Source organism: Lactuca serriola, chromosome 8 (genome assembly GCF_051521515.1).
Source record: "Lactuca serriola cultivar US96UC23 chromosome 8, Lser_US96UC23_V15, whole genome shotgun sequence".
NCBI classification, from domain to species: Eukaryota; Viridiplantae; Streptophyta; class Magnoliopsida; order Asterales; family Asteraceae; genus Lactuca; species Lactuca serriola.
This window is the reverse complement of record NC_136415.1, coordinates 199288111-199304902: the sequence shown is the minus strand read 5'-3', so window position 1 is coordinate 199304902 and position 16792 is coordinate 199288111. Positions and strand designations below refer to the sequence as shown.

The 16792-nt window shown below is 36.6% G+C and overlaps 2 long non-coding RNA genes across 2 annotated transcripts; one reads left to right on the top strand and one right to left on the bottom strand.

Annotated features, from left to right (window-relative positions):
• Nucleotides 1-506: 506 nt before the first annotated feature.
• LOC145065554 (uncharacterized) lies at nucleotides 507-2448 on the bottom strand. Its single transcript, XR_013688449.1, has 3 exons — nucleotides 2140-2448; nucleotides 1966-2050; nucleotides 507-601 (listed from the first exon to the last, which is right to left on the bottom strand). It is a non-coding gene; the product is annotated as an uncharacterized LOC145065554 (long non-coding RNA).
• Nucleotides 2449-15037: 12589 nt separating this feature from the next.
• LOC145070202 (uncharacterized) lies at nucleotides 15038-16005 on the top strand. The gene is made up of 2 exons (XR_013689861.1): nucleotides 15038-15414; nucleotides 15812-16005. It is a non-coding gene; the product is annotated as an uncharacterized LOC145070202 (long non-coding RNA).
• Nucleotides 16006-16792: the final 787 nt, after the last annotated feature.

Sequence of the window (16792 nt, the reverse complement as noted above, 5' to 3'; positions counted from 1 at the left end):
ATACAAAACAATTAAAAATAAAATATTCGTACTTGTTAGTCTTGTAGGTGGCATCCATCATCATAACATGTGGAAATGCACTCCATATCTCTAATTAGTTGGGTGAACAAAGAATACATCTTCTAAGGCATTGGTTGTATGATTTGCACGATGGTTAAATATATATCATTTTGAATGCAAAAATCCGAAGAAAACTTGTATTTAACCTCGGTCTCCATGCTCCTCCATTCGAATTTTGTAACACTCATTATAAACTGATTTTACTTTAGAAATATTTTTAGAATTTTTGTCTCTTCAGTGCCGATAGAATATTCCGTGAGGGGACATTGTTTATCTTCAATTCTTCAACCATTTTTTATTCATTTGGGGTTATGTCACACCCCCAAACCAAGGATGGCTGAAACGTCCGGGGATGGAGGACTTCATGTATAGTATCATAACAACAATTACAATAGTGATCAAAGTAAACACAACAAACATAAATATAATTGAAAAAGTTACACCATTGTATGAGTTTACATGTTTCCAAATCAATTACATCATGTTGACAAAAATGAAATGTTTGACGCCTTACATCCCATCCTCAAAAGCACTTGGTTACCTGTTTATGGATTTAATGAGAATACAAGTAGTTTTGAAAGAGTGTCAACAATTAAGTTGGTGAGTTCATAAGTTTTTGAAGGTGATGCAAAAATTCTTTTCTTGTAAAAAATGATGTTTGCTCAAGAAAGATACAATATCTTCTTATGTAATGCGTTGTAATCTTAAAAGTCAAGATCGAAGTGCACAAGTATTTTACCATACTTAAAGAAATTTATGCAAGTTTAAATCGACATAAACTCGTTAATTTTAGAAGTAAAACCCATAAATATTATGTTTTGTTAATACCACATGTGAGTTATTATAACCATACTATGACTCAGACGGCCTCGCAATACGACGTTCTTCAGGCGTCGCAAATTAAATGACACTTGTCACCTCAGACCTGCCGGTCTAGTTGTTGCATGCAGCTTAGGTGTGGGTTTGTCAGACCCAATATAGATCTATACATAACAATCACGTTCTCCCTACAAGAGAATCAGGTTACAATTTACAGGACTTTTGATTTCGTTACTTGGAGGTAACGCGAAGCGAATGTCTCACAAATTTATTCATTAACACATTTACGTGAACTGAAAACCTTAGGTAAAAAGTTTGAAACATAATGAAACATAAACTATACCTATTATAGTTTATTATAATCGTTTATAATGTAAAAGCGACATAAACTATACTTCCATAGTTTATCAAATGTGTGTATACCATGTATGTAAACTTTGTTTATAACAATTAATTAATTACCATACTTATGAAGGTAAAAATTCATTTGTTTTCTGATGTATGTCAACTCACCAAGATGAAATGACATGTAATGTAAAAACATATATTCACGTAATGATACACACCTTGCTCAACAAGTTACAAGGTGCAAATGAAATTGATAGCATTTTTCTAGTGTCAACATTTCTATTACTGTTATTAGAAAATTTATAGAAAAATCATCAAAGGTCCAAATCAGAATCCGTAAATTCTGAGAGTTTGGAAAATGAGTCTAGTTTGTTCATAAATTTTATTATGATTTTTAGTGACCTCCAACTTGTGTGAAAAAGTCCATAATCACAGACGGGTTCGGATTTATTCTTGAAATGATAGGCAGTTTTGTAAAAATCACCATAAGTTGTAGCAAAATCGTATGGAGATGTGCAAGTAGTCATTTTGAAGGTATGAACCTGAAATATTTGCACCTAATACAGTTTTGAAAACTAAAATGTATAAGTTGACCAAAACAGTCTGTGAATTGAGTTAAACTTTTCTGATGAAAGCTGTTGGACGTGTTTAGTTGTGTTCTTGGTGTTTTAACTTGTATTCCACCCCCCCCCCCTTAAAACTTAAGAAAAACATGAAAAGATAGGGGTATGAACTCACCTTATTTGATTTCAGTGGATGGATGTTGAAGGAGAGAAGTGTTCAACTCAAGAACACTTGGAGGATTGCTTCAAGATTCGAGAATCTAACACAATTATGATGGACTTTATGTAAGAAATCAATGATTTGAGTAAAAGGAAGTGTAATATCCATATGAAGGGTGATGATACTTACCAAATGTAGAAGGAAAGCTTGAAAAATTCCTTGGAAATCTCGAAATCATGACAAAGAATTTGAGAGAAATGATGTGTTTGATCTTTGGCGAAAATGAGGGAAAATTAGTGAAGTGAAGAGAGAGGGTGAGTTTTCCATCCCTTAGGACGTGAGTATAGCTAGGAAATGAGTGGGAAAGGACTATGAAGTGACTAGGGATGGTGGGGAGGGGTGTGGGTTGGTCATGGAGTGGGTATGGGTGGTTGCTTGTGTCATAAATCAAAGAAAAGTCAACACTCCACCCTTTGTACTTCACCCACTAATGCTTGGATAAGGTTGGCACTAAAAACGTGATTAATTATGAATTTTGGGGCCTCATATGTTAGAATAAAGTTTTCGGTGAAAATCCCGCGTTAAAATGATGGAAAACGGGCTTAAAATGAAGTTGTAGTCGAAAATCGGGAAGTTGAGGCGAAGCTGCGAGCCTTCTCGCATGAAGGACCCAAGGAGCGAGGGTTCGGTCCCTCCTGGTGCTGGACCGAAGGCGAAATGGGCTAGGAAGCGAAATGGGGCAAAACTGGTCGGAAGCGAAATGGACCGAAAGTGGGGTTCGGGTTCGCATGTGAGGTTCGGGTCCGAGATAGAGGGTTCGGTCCGAAGGTAAGTTCGGTTCTTGGAGTTTCGGGTTCGGTTCTTGGGACTTCGGCTCAGCAGGGTTCGGTTCTTACACGGACCTTCGACCCTAAGAGGGTTCACCCCTTTAAGAGGGGTTTCAGGTCCTTAAGGGTATTTTACCCGTTTTAAGTGGTTTTTGATCCGGTTAAGGGTCGGGATGGCCCAAATGGTTACAAAAAGTCACGGGAACTTTTGAGAGAGCTTCGGGAGAGATTTTGGGAGAGATTTCAAATAGAGAGATAGAGTGAAAACGATTGAGAGAGATTTCGTTTCTGACATTTTTGAGTGTCCGGCTTCGCAACTCAAGGTCCGTAAACCCCGTTAAGCCATGTTTAAGGATCCTACACACTCCCGATGAGTATGCAATAATGTTTTATCGCTTTGGTTCATTGTTTAGCACTATTAAGGCTAAGGAAATATAACTACTCGAACTTTCCAAATGATGATTCCTCATTAAAATGGTGAATTGTACAGTAATTACATAACGTAAACCCTAGTATACAAGGGTTAACTGAGTTGACCGGTTTGACTTGTTGACTTTGTTTGACTTTGACTTGACCAGAATTTGACAGTTGTCACAAGTTAGCCGTCTTGCATATATGTGGCCTTCCATATACATTTCAGGTTCATGATTATCTTCATCATTTTAAACCTTTAACCTCCAAACATCTTCCGACTTATAGTAACAAGCAAAAATTTTGAATGGAAAATTTGTTTTTCTTGACCCTATTTTTTGGTGGACGTCTCCAGACCTCTAGGTACACCACCCCGATCACACATAAAAATGACTTTTGAAACATATATGCTTCCTTTTGTCTTTATTTTTTTAATATCAACCACATATCCAAGAGACCGTGTCATTTCTTGCATCCACTATGTTAAATTTTTATGATTGCTAAACACCTAATAAATATAAATGTATAGTTGGTCAGTTAAAAAGAATTTCACTAAAAATATAACATATAACAACTTACAAATAAACTAAAATTATCCATCTAAAATGCATACCATGTTAGTTTGAAAACTTGTCATAAGAATGACCCATCAACAATTTCGTGAATGTTGATATGAATTGAATTTAACGAATGTTGAATTGAATGAATCCTACGAATCGTATATATAATGTATAAAGTTAAAGCTATGTCAAATCAGTTTCTTTATTATTAAAGAAAAAGTTAAAGATAAAGATAAATCCAATCAAATCAAATCAATAATAATAATAATAATAATAATAATAATAATAATAATAATAATAATAATAATAATAATAATAAATAAATAAATAAAAAGAGAGATTGTTTATGAATGAATTTGATAGACCAAATGAAAAATAAGCTTTTTTTATCCAATATGAATTTGTAGTGTAATTCCAATATAAAAAGTAAGTTTTTAATAATAATAATAATAATAATAATAATAATAATAATAATAATAATAATAATAACAACTACTAAGCTTTTTTATTCTATAAGAAAATATAATACATTAAAGTTTTACAAATGAGCAAAATTACATTTTTCAAATGAAATTGCATTTGTAGTATAATTTCAAAAAAAAATTAAGTTTTATTTTTTTTAAATAATAAGAATAATATAATAAATAAATGAAAAGAAAAAAATAAAAAGGGGAAAAAACAATGTCATATAAAAAGTGTAAATAATTGATTAGATTGATTTCTTTTAAATAATAGGAATAATCTAATAAATAAATAAAAAAGAAAAAACAACCAAAAAAACAAAAAAGAAAAGAAACAAAAAATAATAAAATCAAATTAAATTGTAAATGATTTTATTAGATTGAGGTTATGGAAAATAAAAATAATAAAGGGGATATTTATAGCATAATCTTTAATTTTTTGTGTTTTTTAGTTAAATTATAAAATTATTCCAAAAGGTACCACCAATAATACCATATGTTCCTATCTTATTTTGATAACTATAATTTGAAAAGTTTAAATAATTTGATGAATGTTTGTAAATATGCACGACATATCTTTTAGATTTGGAATGTTTAAAATGATTCGTTTTTCGTTTTATAAGATTTTTTGGATGGAAACAAATTGGTGATTTACTTGATACTTTTGGTTATATTTTTAAAAAAATTGCTACGTGTTCTAAAAGTGTTTAAATTTTATTATAAATATGACATGATATGGTCAAAAAATTGTTAAGTGTTTATTAATTATTTGTATACATTGTAAAGTATTTATATTATTTGTTAATCATGTTTATGTAACTATCTTATAAATATGATGGTTGTCACATCATCCCCCCGTTACAAGGAATTTCGTCCCGAAATTTGCATTTTGACTGGGACTTCAAGAGTTAAGGAAAAGATGTGGGTATTTATGTTTCATTTGATCCTCGCGTTCCCAGTTGAACTCGGGTCCTCGTTTAGCGTTCTAACGAACCTTCACTATGGGAATATGACTTTGTTTCGTTCTTTTGATCTCCTGATCCATGATCTCAACTGGTTCTTCCACGAAATGGAAACTCTCATTAACTTCAATTTCGTCGAGGGGTATCACGAGAGTCTCGTCGGATAGACATTTCTTCAAGTTTGATACGTGGAAGGTAGGGCGTACGTTATTAAGTTCCTATGGTAGGCAGAGCTTGTAAGCTACTGGGCCAATCCTAGCAAGGATCTCAAATGGCCCGATGTATCTGGGGTTCAGCTTTCCTCGCTTAACGAAACGTATTAAACCTTTCCAGGGTGAGACCTTTAATAGCACCCGATCTCCAACCTGGAATTCCAAAGGCCTCCATCTGTTATCTGCGTAACTTTTCTGCCTGTCTCTAGAAGCCTTTAATCGTTCTCGGATTTGGACAATCTTCTCTGTAGTTTCTCTTATTATCTCTGGAACAGTGAGGGTGCTATTAGGGACTTAGCCCAACACAATGGTGACCTGCACCTGCGGCCATAGAGGCCTTCAAACGGTGCAACCTTCATGCTAGTGTGATAACTGCTGTTGTACGAGAATTCGACCAGTGGAAAATGGGTATCCCAAGCTTTACCAAAGTCTATCAGACACGCCGTAAGCATGTCTTCTAGCGTCTGAATGGTCCTATCACTTTGCCCGTCAGTTTGTGGGTGATAAGTTGTACTCATGTCCATCCTAGTTCCCAAGGATTTCTGAAGTGATTGTCAGAATCGCGAGGTAAATCGACTATCCCGATCTGAGATAATGGACCTTGGTACCCCATGCAATCTCACGATTTCCTTGATGTACAGCTTTGTCAGTTTCTCCATCTTGTCGATCTCTTTCATCTTGTCAGTCTGTCGACAATTACCCATATGGTATCTAGTCCACCCGTGGTCTTAGGTAGCTTGGTTATGAAGTCCATGGTTATTCGTTCCCACTTCCACTCAGGTATATCAGGCTAGTGTAGTAATCCTGAGGGTTTTTGATATTCTACCTTGACCTTGGTGCAAGTCAGACACTTGCCCACATAGGTAGCAATCTCAGCTTTCATGTTCGGTCAACAGTATAACTTCTTGAGGTCTTGATACATCTTATCTGACCCGGGATGGATGGATTATCAAATCTTGTGTGATTTATTCATGACAACGTCTCGAAACCCACCAAACTTCGGTGTCCAGATCCGATTCATGAGGTAACGTGCTCCATCATCCTTGACTTCTAAGTTATTATCCATCCCTCTTAATGCCTCACCTACCACATTTTCTGGTTTCAAGGCTTCTAGTTGTGCTTCCTTGATTTGTGTGGCCAGGTGGGAATGGATTGTCATGGTTAAGGATTTTACTCGGCAGCCCGAATATTCCTTTCTGCTTAGGGCATCGGCCACTACATTGGCCTTGCCCGGGTGATAGCAAATCTCACACTCGTAGTCGTCAGCAGCTTTACCCATATTCTTTGCCACATGTTGAGCTCTTTTTGATTGAGGATATACTGAAGACTTTTGTGATCGGTGAAGACAGTTCACTTTGTTCCGTAGAGGTAGTGCCTCCAGATCTTTAGGGCGAACACTACTGCTCCCAATTCGAGGTCGTGGGTAGTATAATTAACTTCGTGTGTCTTAAGTTGCCTTGATGCGTAAGCAATGACCTTCCCTCTCTGCATGAGCACACATCCGAGACCTTGATTTGAAGCATCGCAATATACCACGAAGTCATCGGTTCCTTCTGGAAAAGACAAGATCAGTGCGTTGCATAGGGCTTGTTTTAACATTTGAAAGGCGGCTTCTTGTTTATCTTTCCACTTAAACATCACACATTTCTTGGTCAATGTGGTGAGTGGCTTAGCGATCTTGGAGAAGTTTTGGATGAATCTTCGGTAGTATCCAGCGAGTCGTAAAAATTGTCGGATTTTTGTCGGCGTTGCAGGTGCTGACTAGTTTTCAATCGCTTTGATTTTGGAGGGATCCACATGTATCCCTTTCTCGCTAACCACGTGGCCAAGGAATCCCACTTCTCGGAGCGAAAATTTGCACTTTGAAATTTTAGCATAAAGCTTCTCAGTTCTTAGAGTCTCCAATACTAGTCGCAGATGTTGGTTGTGCTCTTCTTTGCTTCGTGAATAGACCAAGATATCGTCGATGAATACGATTACGAATTTGTCTAAGAAGGGTCGACACACTCAGTTCATCAGATCCATGAATATCGCATGTGTGTTTGTCAGACCAGAGGGCATCACCACAAATACGTAATGGCCGTAGCGCATTCTGAAAGCTGTCTTGGGAATATCATCCACTTGAACTCGGAGGTGATGGTAACCCGACCTCAAGTCGATTTTTGAAAAGTAGCTTGCTCCCTAAAGTTGGTCGAAGAGGTCGTCGATTCGGGGTAGGGGATATCGATTCTTGACAGTAAGTTTGTTTAACTCCCGATAGTCGATGCACATGCGAAAGGATCCATCCTTCTTTTTCACAAATAGGACTGGTGCTCCCCAGGGTGAAAAGCTCGGTCTGATGAACCCCTTGCTTAATATTTCGTTCAATTGACTAGACAGTTCTTGCATTTCTGCCGGTGCTAGGCGATATGGAGCTTTGGCTACAGGGGTAGCTCCGGGAACCAATTCGATTCAGAATTCAACTTGTCACACGAGTGGTACACATGGCAGATCTTCTGGGAATACGTCGGGGAAGTTGCACACTTCTGGAATGTCTTTGATATCCTTCACCCCTTGTTTCTTATCTACGACGTGGGCTAAGAAGGTGTGGTATTCCTTTCGGAGGTACTTTTGAGCCTTGACGCAAGAAATGATTTGTAGATTTGTACTAGGTTTATCGCCATAGACGAGAAGGGTTTTGCCATTTGGCAGATTAAAGCGTACGGCCCTTTCGTAACATAAAATTTCAGCACGATTAGAACTTAACCAATCCATCACAATGATGATGTCAAAACTTTTTATTGTGACCAGCATTAGATCGATTTTAAATGAATGGTTGTCTAGAGTGAGGGTACACCCTATGAAAATATCATTAGCGTGCTCAACCTTTCCATTTGCCATTTCTACGACGTATGAATCTTTTCATGACTGGGGATTTCGTTTAAGTAAATGTTTGAATTTGTGGCTCACGAAACTCCTTTCTGCCCCACTATCGAAAAGTACGCATGCATAAGAGTTATTGAGGAAGAACGTACCGGTAATCACAGTGGGGTCCTTGACTGCTTCTCCGTGCCCTAAGGCTAGGACTCTTCCTGCACCCCCAACGTTGGCGTTTAGAGCTTTTGGGCAATTTCTTTTGAAGTGCCCTGCCTCTCCACAGCCGTAACAGGTTTGGCTTGCTCCAGTGTTGGCGACCGGAGCGGCTTGAGTGACGGCTTGGGCTGGCACTTTACAGTATCGAGCAGTGTGCCCCTTCTTGTTGCAATTACTGCAGTGCATTTCCCGACAAGCACCGGTGTGGTGGAAGTTGCACTTGTTACACTTGCGAAGAGTTCCAGCGTATTGCCTTCGTGGAGCCGGAGTGGAGGGAGTAGTGGCAGCATGGATGGCAACAGTTTGATGTTTCTTTCCGGGATCCTGCGCCGGTTGCTTCTTTTTATTGTTCCAGAACTTCCTCTAGTTGTTCCCTCCTTTTTCTTGATCGGAGGTGGTTGGCACCATGACACGGCTGGCCCGATAATCAATGAGTTGTTGTGCCAACTCCTTGGCACTGTCAAAAGTGGTTGCTCTCGAGGCCAGCACGCTATCTTGAATCTGGGATGATAGACCCCAAAGATATCGTTCCACCTTCTTGCTTTCCGGTGTAACCATCGCCGGACAGAGGAGTGCTAGATCATTGAATCGGGCGGTGTAAGCTGCAAGGGCAGAGCCCGTCATCTTGAGATTCCACAGTTCTTGCTCTAATTTTTTCACCTCACCCCTTGGGCAATATTCCTTCAGCATCATAGTTTTCATGTCTTCCCAACTCAACGAATTAGCCACAGAGAGTGTCAGCGATTTTACGTGGCCGTTCCACCAAGTGAGGGCCCTGCCGAAGAAAGTGCAAGCTGCGAATTTGACTTCGTCTACTGCGGGGCACGCACAGATCTCGAAGACGGATTCAGTCTTCTCGAACCATTGCATCAAAGCGATGACGCCCCCGCTTCCATTGAAAGGATCGAGTTTGCCATTTGTGAAGTCTTTATAGGAACATTCTTTCGAATGCCCTTGGCTATCTCCTTGAGTAGAGTTGTTAATACCGCTCCCTGTTCTCCTGGCACCGTCAGTGCTGATTTGGGACATAGCCGCTGCCACTACAGCTGTAACCGCAGCCTGGAGCATAACAGGATCATACTGGGGAGGTGGCGGGGGAGTTCTCTCAGTGCGTCTAGAAGATCTACGAGGTGGCATTTTTCTGTCATAGAATTTTAAAGACGAAACAAGTGTAAGTCTTTTAGTAATGGATATAAGTCGGGTGTCATGAAATTGGTTCATTAGTTTTTAAGTATAGTATTTCCCAACTTCCATATGTTTGCAAACAAATTAATAGTAGAAATCTATATAAATAAATTTATGAATTCAATAGTAATGACTTCAAATGAAGTCTTGTAATTTTTGTTTCATATCTTACCCACTCCTAAGATTCGCTTGCCGTGCCCCAATTGTGTGTAATTAAAATTTTAATAAACTGTTGAACCTAATGAGTCTGCCCTAATTCCACAACCAAACAAGGAACAGGTCCTAAGGCGGACTCACCATTTATAGGCCGATCATTTCTTAGTTACACATAACTTCGGGGTACACCTTACGAATCTTCGAGTTATTAGTTGTAAGTTGTTTGTAATAGTAAGTAGTGAGATATAGTGCAAACATCCACTTAAATAAAATGCATGCCAAATTCATTGATAAACTTTTAGTACATATTGTTTAGGGAAAATTTTACCTCATAAGGGTCCACATTACATCAATGTAAAGGATAATTTTTGGCAGCACAAAATCCCTTTGACTAGTGTAATCACTTAATCGCGGGGTCAACCTTTTCGCAAGAAAGAGTAGCACCAACACATACTCGAAATCCTAGTTTTATAACAAAATTTGAGCAGTCACTGCTAGAAAATAGCCCTTTAATGACACGTAAATTATGACACGCATAGATTTATGATACGCAAAAGTGTGTACCCTAAAATTAATGTCATCTCTGCCAAAATTAGAAGGATTTAGCACATGCATTTTTGCGTGCCCTAAAATTAGTGTCCCAACTAAAGGAAAAAAACATGGAGGGCACTTAAAGAATGCGTGTGTCGTGTAGAGGTGTTACTTTATATTTTTTTTACTGAACGTGTGTTTTGCTTAGTATCTAGGCGGAAAACGAAATCCCAAAAAAAATCAAAAAACCTGCCTTGTTCTGATCTACCTCCATTTCGATCTTTCTCTTCCTCTTTCTACCAGGTATGTCTCTCTTCTCTCAACCTCGGTTTTATCTCGTACAAAAGCAAGCACGCAAAAGAAAGATACAATGGCTTTTTATCCTTTCTTCTATTCTCTGGATCTCATTCCCAGCCCAATGTAAGTCGTTTTCATGTTCCATTTTGAATGATTTCTTGTTTTTTTAGGTTATTTTGTAACTATAGAGAGAGAAACATAGATAGAAGCACCGTATAGCGTGTTAGATTGGTTTGGATAATGGATAATATGGCGTGAAGTTGAAGACCAAATGATTCAGTGCGCCCGTGACCGGTAGAACGCATTGAAGAGGCGCACCTTTTTTTATCTGAGATGGTAGTTGGATTCGGCTTCGGTGTCGAGTCCGCCCTATAAAACGCGAACCCTAATCATGAATTTACATCTCAATAATTGATCGATCATTAACCCAACATTCTGCCACCTCCGACAGTCGACTCCTCTCTCCCCTGTTTGCAATCCCAAATTTACTAATCATGAATTTTCTTTTTTTGGAGGCTAATTAACCCTTATGTTATCGACTTCTCCTTGGTAATCTCTCATTCTCATTGAAAGCTTAAAGCTAGCCACCATCCTTTTCTTTGGACTCTCAATCTGTTTTGGTTCCAAGATGCTTCACATGTACGATCATGCTCTCTCTCTCTCTCTCTCTCTCCTCGCCATGAAAGTCACTCAGTATCTATGATTTGGAGGTCAACTCTGTTTTAGTGATTTTGACTTTAAATTCTTCTCTTGATTTCTTTTTCAGGACAACAGCTCTTCATGAAATGCAGGTGGATGAGACAATAAACCGGTATCAAATTCTTCAAATCAAACCAATAACCAATAATGTTAACAAGTTCTTGATATTTATGCCATTAATTCTTAAACCGATTAGATGTTAACAAGTTCTAGATATTTAAGTTATTATCCTGGTAATCCATGTTTTAGTAATCAATGGTACTTTACCTCTATTTATGTATTAATGATCATTCTGTGATAGTTATTACAATTTTAAATATATTTAATGAATTTGGTAGTTTTTTGGGTTTCTTTTGTCATGATTAAGGCTAACTGGCAACTTATTTGCGCTTAGAGTTGTAATTCTTCTTTGTGTAGTTTCTAAAATCCTTGCTAAGCAAAGGTCATGGAAGAGTTTGGATTTTCAGAATGTTTCCTTACAGGCTGTCAACCTGTTCAATCTTCTCACAAGTGGCAAAGGTAGTTTTATTCCCTAGGTTTTAATCTTTATGTTGTATAATTCATCATTTTTTATTGTTGCATTTAGCTTTTTGGAGATTCTCTATTTGTTTGATTTTTGAAAGTTTTTTTTAAAGACTGAAAATATTAATATAAAATAAAAAAAAAACAGCATGAAGCTGGGACAATTTCATTACAGAAATTGAAAAGAAAAAAAAGGAATAACAGGAATAGAGGCAGCAAAGCCACCTAATGTCAGGGTGGATGATGTCTCGAGCCTATCAGGATTTTAATTAGTGAAAAACTAGGCTGTGAGGGGATGATTCATCCTTGTTTCTCACCGGTCCTTACCAGAAGTTAATAGAACAATAATATTGAGTGTCTTTTTTTGTGTGTGTGGAAAGTAAATTCATTACAGAACACTTCTAAAATTGCCATGATAAAGCTACTTAAAAGACATATTAGTAAATGCAACTGATAAAGCTAATCGCATGCTTCGAGCCAAAGCCATTGAATGCATTAACCTTGTTGGGATGGCTGTTGGAACATCGATATTTAGAGATAAAGTAATTTTCACACATTTCATCATAAAATATGCATCATTGAATAGTTCTTTTTAGTTTATTTGAAGTTTCTAATAATCTTGAAAATGGTTTCAAGGTGATGGAAGTTCTTATTTTGTTGCAAGGAACTTAAATGGAAACCATTGATCCCACCACAAGTTACATGCTTTAAGTAAGTATTATTATAATTTTTATTCCAACAAAAACAGATTTGATATATTTTATAGTTAATATATCTTAATTCCATTTATGCCCTTTTAACTATTTTATATTAGGGATGAGTGTATGAGCCGGAAAATCGGAAAATGGACCAGACCAGACGAAACCAGAGTTACATATAACTGGGGCAGTTCCCGGTTCTAATGTTTTTCATATTTCGGTTTTCGGGTAAGAACCGGATCGGACTCGGAAAGTGTTAAAAAATCTTTTATGTGTTATTTTTGTTATTTGGTTTACTGGTAAATTTAGTTTACTGGTAAATTTATTTTCTATTATATATGCTCCCACCAGACATCATTTTATGAGTTATTTTTGCTAATTGGTTTTAGAGTTTGTCTTCACTTTTGACATTTGCCCCTTTATCTTGAAATCCAGTTTCATGTACTAAGATTATGGTTTTGGTTTATGGTTATTACAAAGTTACCAAGCCGATGTATTTTTAAGTTTTATTTCTGTAGTTGGTAATAAAACATGTTTTCTGCTGTTGGTTCTTGTTAATGGCTCACAATCGGCTCACATATGACATGCAAACAATAAATTTATGTTTTTATGCAGAAATTTATTATTAACATTTAACACAATGCATATGGTTGTACTTGTATACCGAGTGATGCACGAGCTGCTAAGGTTAAATTAGGAACAACCAGTTTGTTAGCTTCACTTCCGGCATTTTAGTTTTTGATTAATTGCAAGAGATAACAATGTTTTTTCAACGCTTTTCAATATGTCAATTCAATAGTTTTCCAAAGCTTTTTAGTTTTTGATTCATATCTAATTTTGAAATTTCTAAAATCACAGTAACAAATGATTTGTGCTTTAAAATTTGTGTTAATTGGGTCTTAAGGTTTTGTAGCAATGCTTTTTTTAGCATTACATGGAATTATATGTTTAACACTTCTTTTTATTTATCTCAGGTGTTGATGTTGGAAGTACACCTTTGCTTTTGAGGTACTAACTGTTTTCTCCTGGATTTTTTTTTGCCTGAGATTGATTGGGCTTTCTTTTTTATGGTTATAAAGTCAGTCCACCATCCAGTTATGCATACCTGTTTGTAATATGCATCAGCATGAGATAATATAGTAGTATGCTTCAAATGCTCTCTTATAGGTAATTTTGCTACATTTTAGCTCCTTATTATAGTCACAAGGGACTTGGTGAATGATGTAAAAATAAAGAAGCTTTTACATATAAACATATAACCTATATTTTTTAATCCTTTTATATAAATATGACATTATATATTTCTTTTCATTTCATCTTAGCTATCAGATTACAAGGAACCTGTTGCAAAAATATTAGATAACCGGTACATTTTTCCATTTTTTATTACTTTTTGATTTGAGACATTCGATGTATATTATGTAATTTCCGTTTTCAGTATGTAAGATGTTATATTCTACCACCTTGTCAATCACCACCACCACCAGTGGTTGACATGGCTGACCCACGGTTAGAGGTGGTTGAACCAGTGGAGAGTGATGACTTGCTGTCACCGGGGCAATCTTTTGAGATACTTGAGACACTAACAGTTGATCTTGATATTTGTGAATTTTTTTTGACATTACTAATAACTTTTGATCTTGATTTTTTTATAGGTTTATTTGGGGTTTCATTCCCGAAAACATTTGCATCCCTTGCTCATCAGCAGGGTACAAATTCAACCTCTCCTACCCCTACTGAATTTCTTGCAAGTGTTACTGCTGAGAACTTAGTGAAATCATTGCAAGTGTTAATGTGATGTTTGGTGATTGGGGGCATGGCATATGCAGGCATGCTAGTACATTTTTTTATTTAAAGAAACTGACAAAAAGTCAACAAACTTTCACTTTTCACCTTGTTTTCCCCTAACTTGTTATCAATGCCACATCTTCATTTTGCTATTGTTGTTCTTGTGATTTTGATAACGAATTAAATGAAATTCATGAGTCTACGTCAAGCACACATGGTGAAAAGTTGAAATCACTGGCTACACATGATGTTAATGGCGAAATGGAGGTAAGTTGACATTAAGCTTATTAGATACATGAAGGACCATAAACTAACACAAAATGAAAGGGAAGAAGAAGAATTGTACAAGAAATCCCAAAAGGAGAATATTTATTTAATCTAATATCCCTCTGGTTTATATTCGCTCCCTTTTATCGTTTGGATCAAAATTGGCTAGTATTATCAAATCAACGAAAATTAAAATTGATAAGGAAAAATAAGTAACTAATCACATGATATATGGAAATGAGAGATATCATTTGGTTTTACAACAGAAAGAGAATAGTAAAAAATGGGAAATGATCAAAATTTATGCAAAATTCAAAAAGGGGGACGGGGGGTCAAAACCACAGGTTTTGGGCCTAGCGTTGCCTCATTGTCAAAAGATATTGTATTTTTAATATAGAAAGTAATATATTATTATTATTTTCTCAAATTCATCATATTTCCATTTGTGAAGCTCTGTTTTGTCTCCATCATCTTGATATCATCAAATTCAGCCATCTAATGTTCCTCCCCATTTTCAGGTTAAGCCACAAGAAATGGCTATGCTTCTTTCTGATCACACAGAGCTAGAGTCCAAGATGTTGATAGAAGAAATCGAAGAAGCCGCAAAAATCGTGGCCAAATGTTTGAAAGTAAAGAGGAATCTAATCAAGAAGTTCACTTACTCACTGAAGCTAAAAGACATCAACACTAAGTTGCTGAAATTCTTTCAAACGGAAGTTGAAGAATTTCATATTCGGGACATTAGGCAAAGACGTTTGATCACATAGAATTGCAGCTTTATTTTTAATATTCAAGGAAAAGAAATACTCAATTCAGGTATATTATCCACCCCACTTCTTGTTTTGACCTGATTTTTATATAATATGTAAATCTTCATTTATGAGAGATTTTGAATTTATAATTTATATCAAATGAATACACAAACATGGAGACATAATGGAAATGACTTTTGAATTTATAATTTGTATGTTAAATATGTCATTGCATTTAAAATTTTAATGTTGATTATCACCCACATCAACACTTGCTAACCATATATTCAAAATCCTATTTACAAAATGATCCAAAGAATCATTTTCCTAAGCTTAGTGGCCTAATTGGCATTGACAAAGAAAATAGACAAAAAAATATATAGTTGGATGCCATACCAACTATATCATATCATCTTGTATTGTATTGCATGTTAAGTTACCGATCGATTTGCCATGTGCAGGTTCTGACAGCTCTGGCAACCTCCTTCCATGCCCTATGGCCTCTCAAAGTTCATGCATTCATGTTATTCTTTTAGAAAGGAAATTGTCAAAGGAGATTGTCGAAGGAGAATTTAGTCATGGGTTTCTTTTAATGTTGTACATATTTTGTTTTCTATAATAAATATTATACAATATTAGTAATGTGTTACATTTACTTACTATCGGAATGATTATTTGTATTTGACATATTAGTGCAATGAATTATCATTATTGTTTATAGTATTTTATTTTGTATTATGAGACTTTTAATGTGTTATTTAATTTGAAATTAGTAAATCTATCAAAAATATATAATTTTAAAAATATTTAAAATTATGACATGCAAAAATGTGTGTCGTGTTCCTTTATGACAGAGGCTTCTTTGATACGCATTGCGTGTCATAAACACGCGCGACGTAAGATTACAACACGCAAATGTGTGTCGTCTTCCTTTATGACAAGGCCTTCCTTAGTACGCATTACGTGTTATAACCGTGCGTTGTAAAAGCGTGTCATAAATGTGCGTCGTAAATGCGCATCGTAAACAGACGACGCGCAAAATCGTGTCGTCTCCTGTTATGACTTGGCCTTCCTTGACACGCATTTGCGCGTCGTCTGAGCATTTTACAACACGCATTGCGCGTCGTAAAAGGCTGTTTTTCTAGTAGTGAGTGTAAACACTACTCGAGGTGGGTGACATCTGGTCCATGGGGGCCCTGAGATGAGGTTGATGCTCTGTGACGCTCCGCAATCAGGCATTCGGCCACGATCACTCTCTCCTCGAGTGTTGTATGCCTCACCTGGTACTCCCTTACCTCCGCTCGAGCGGCAGCAAGGTCCTCGATAAGTTGGTCCACTGGATAGAAGTCCATTTCCAACTCCCTGGTGTGTGCATCGGTGGCTTCTGTAACAGCGTTGAGATTCCGAATTTAATCTACCATTTCCCTACTCTGGTTCCCCAA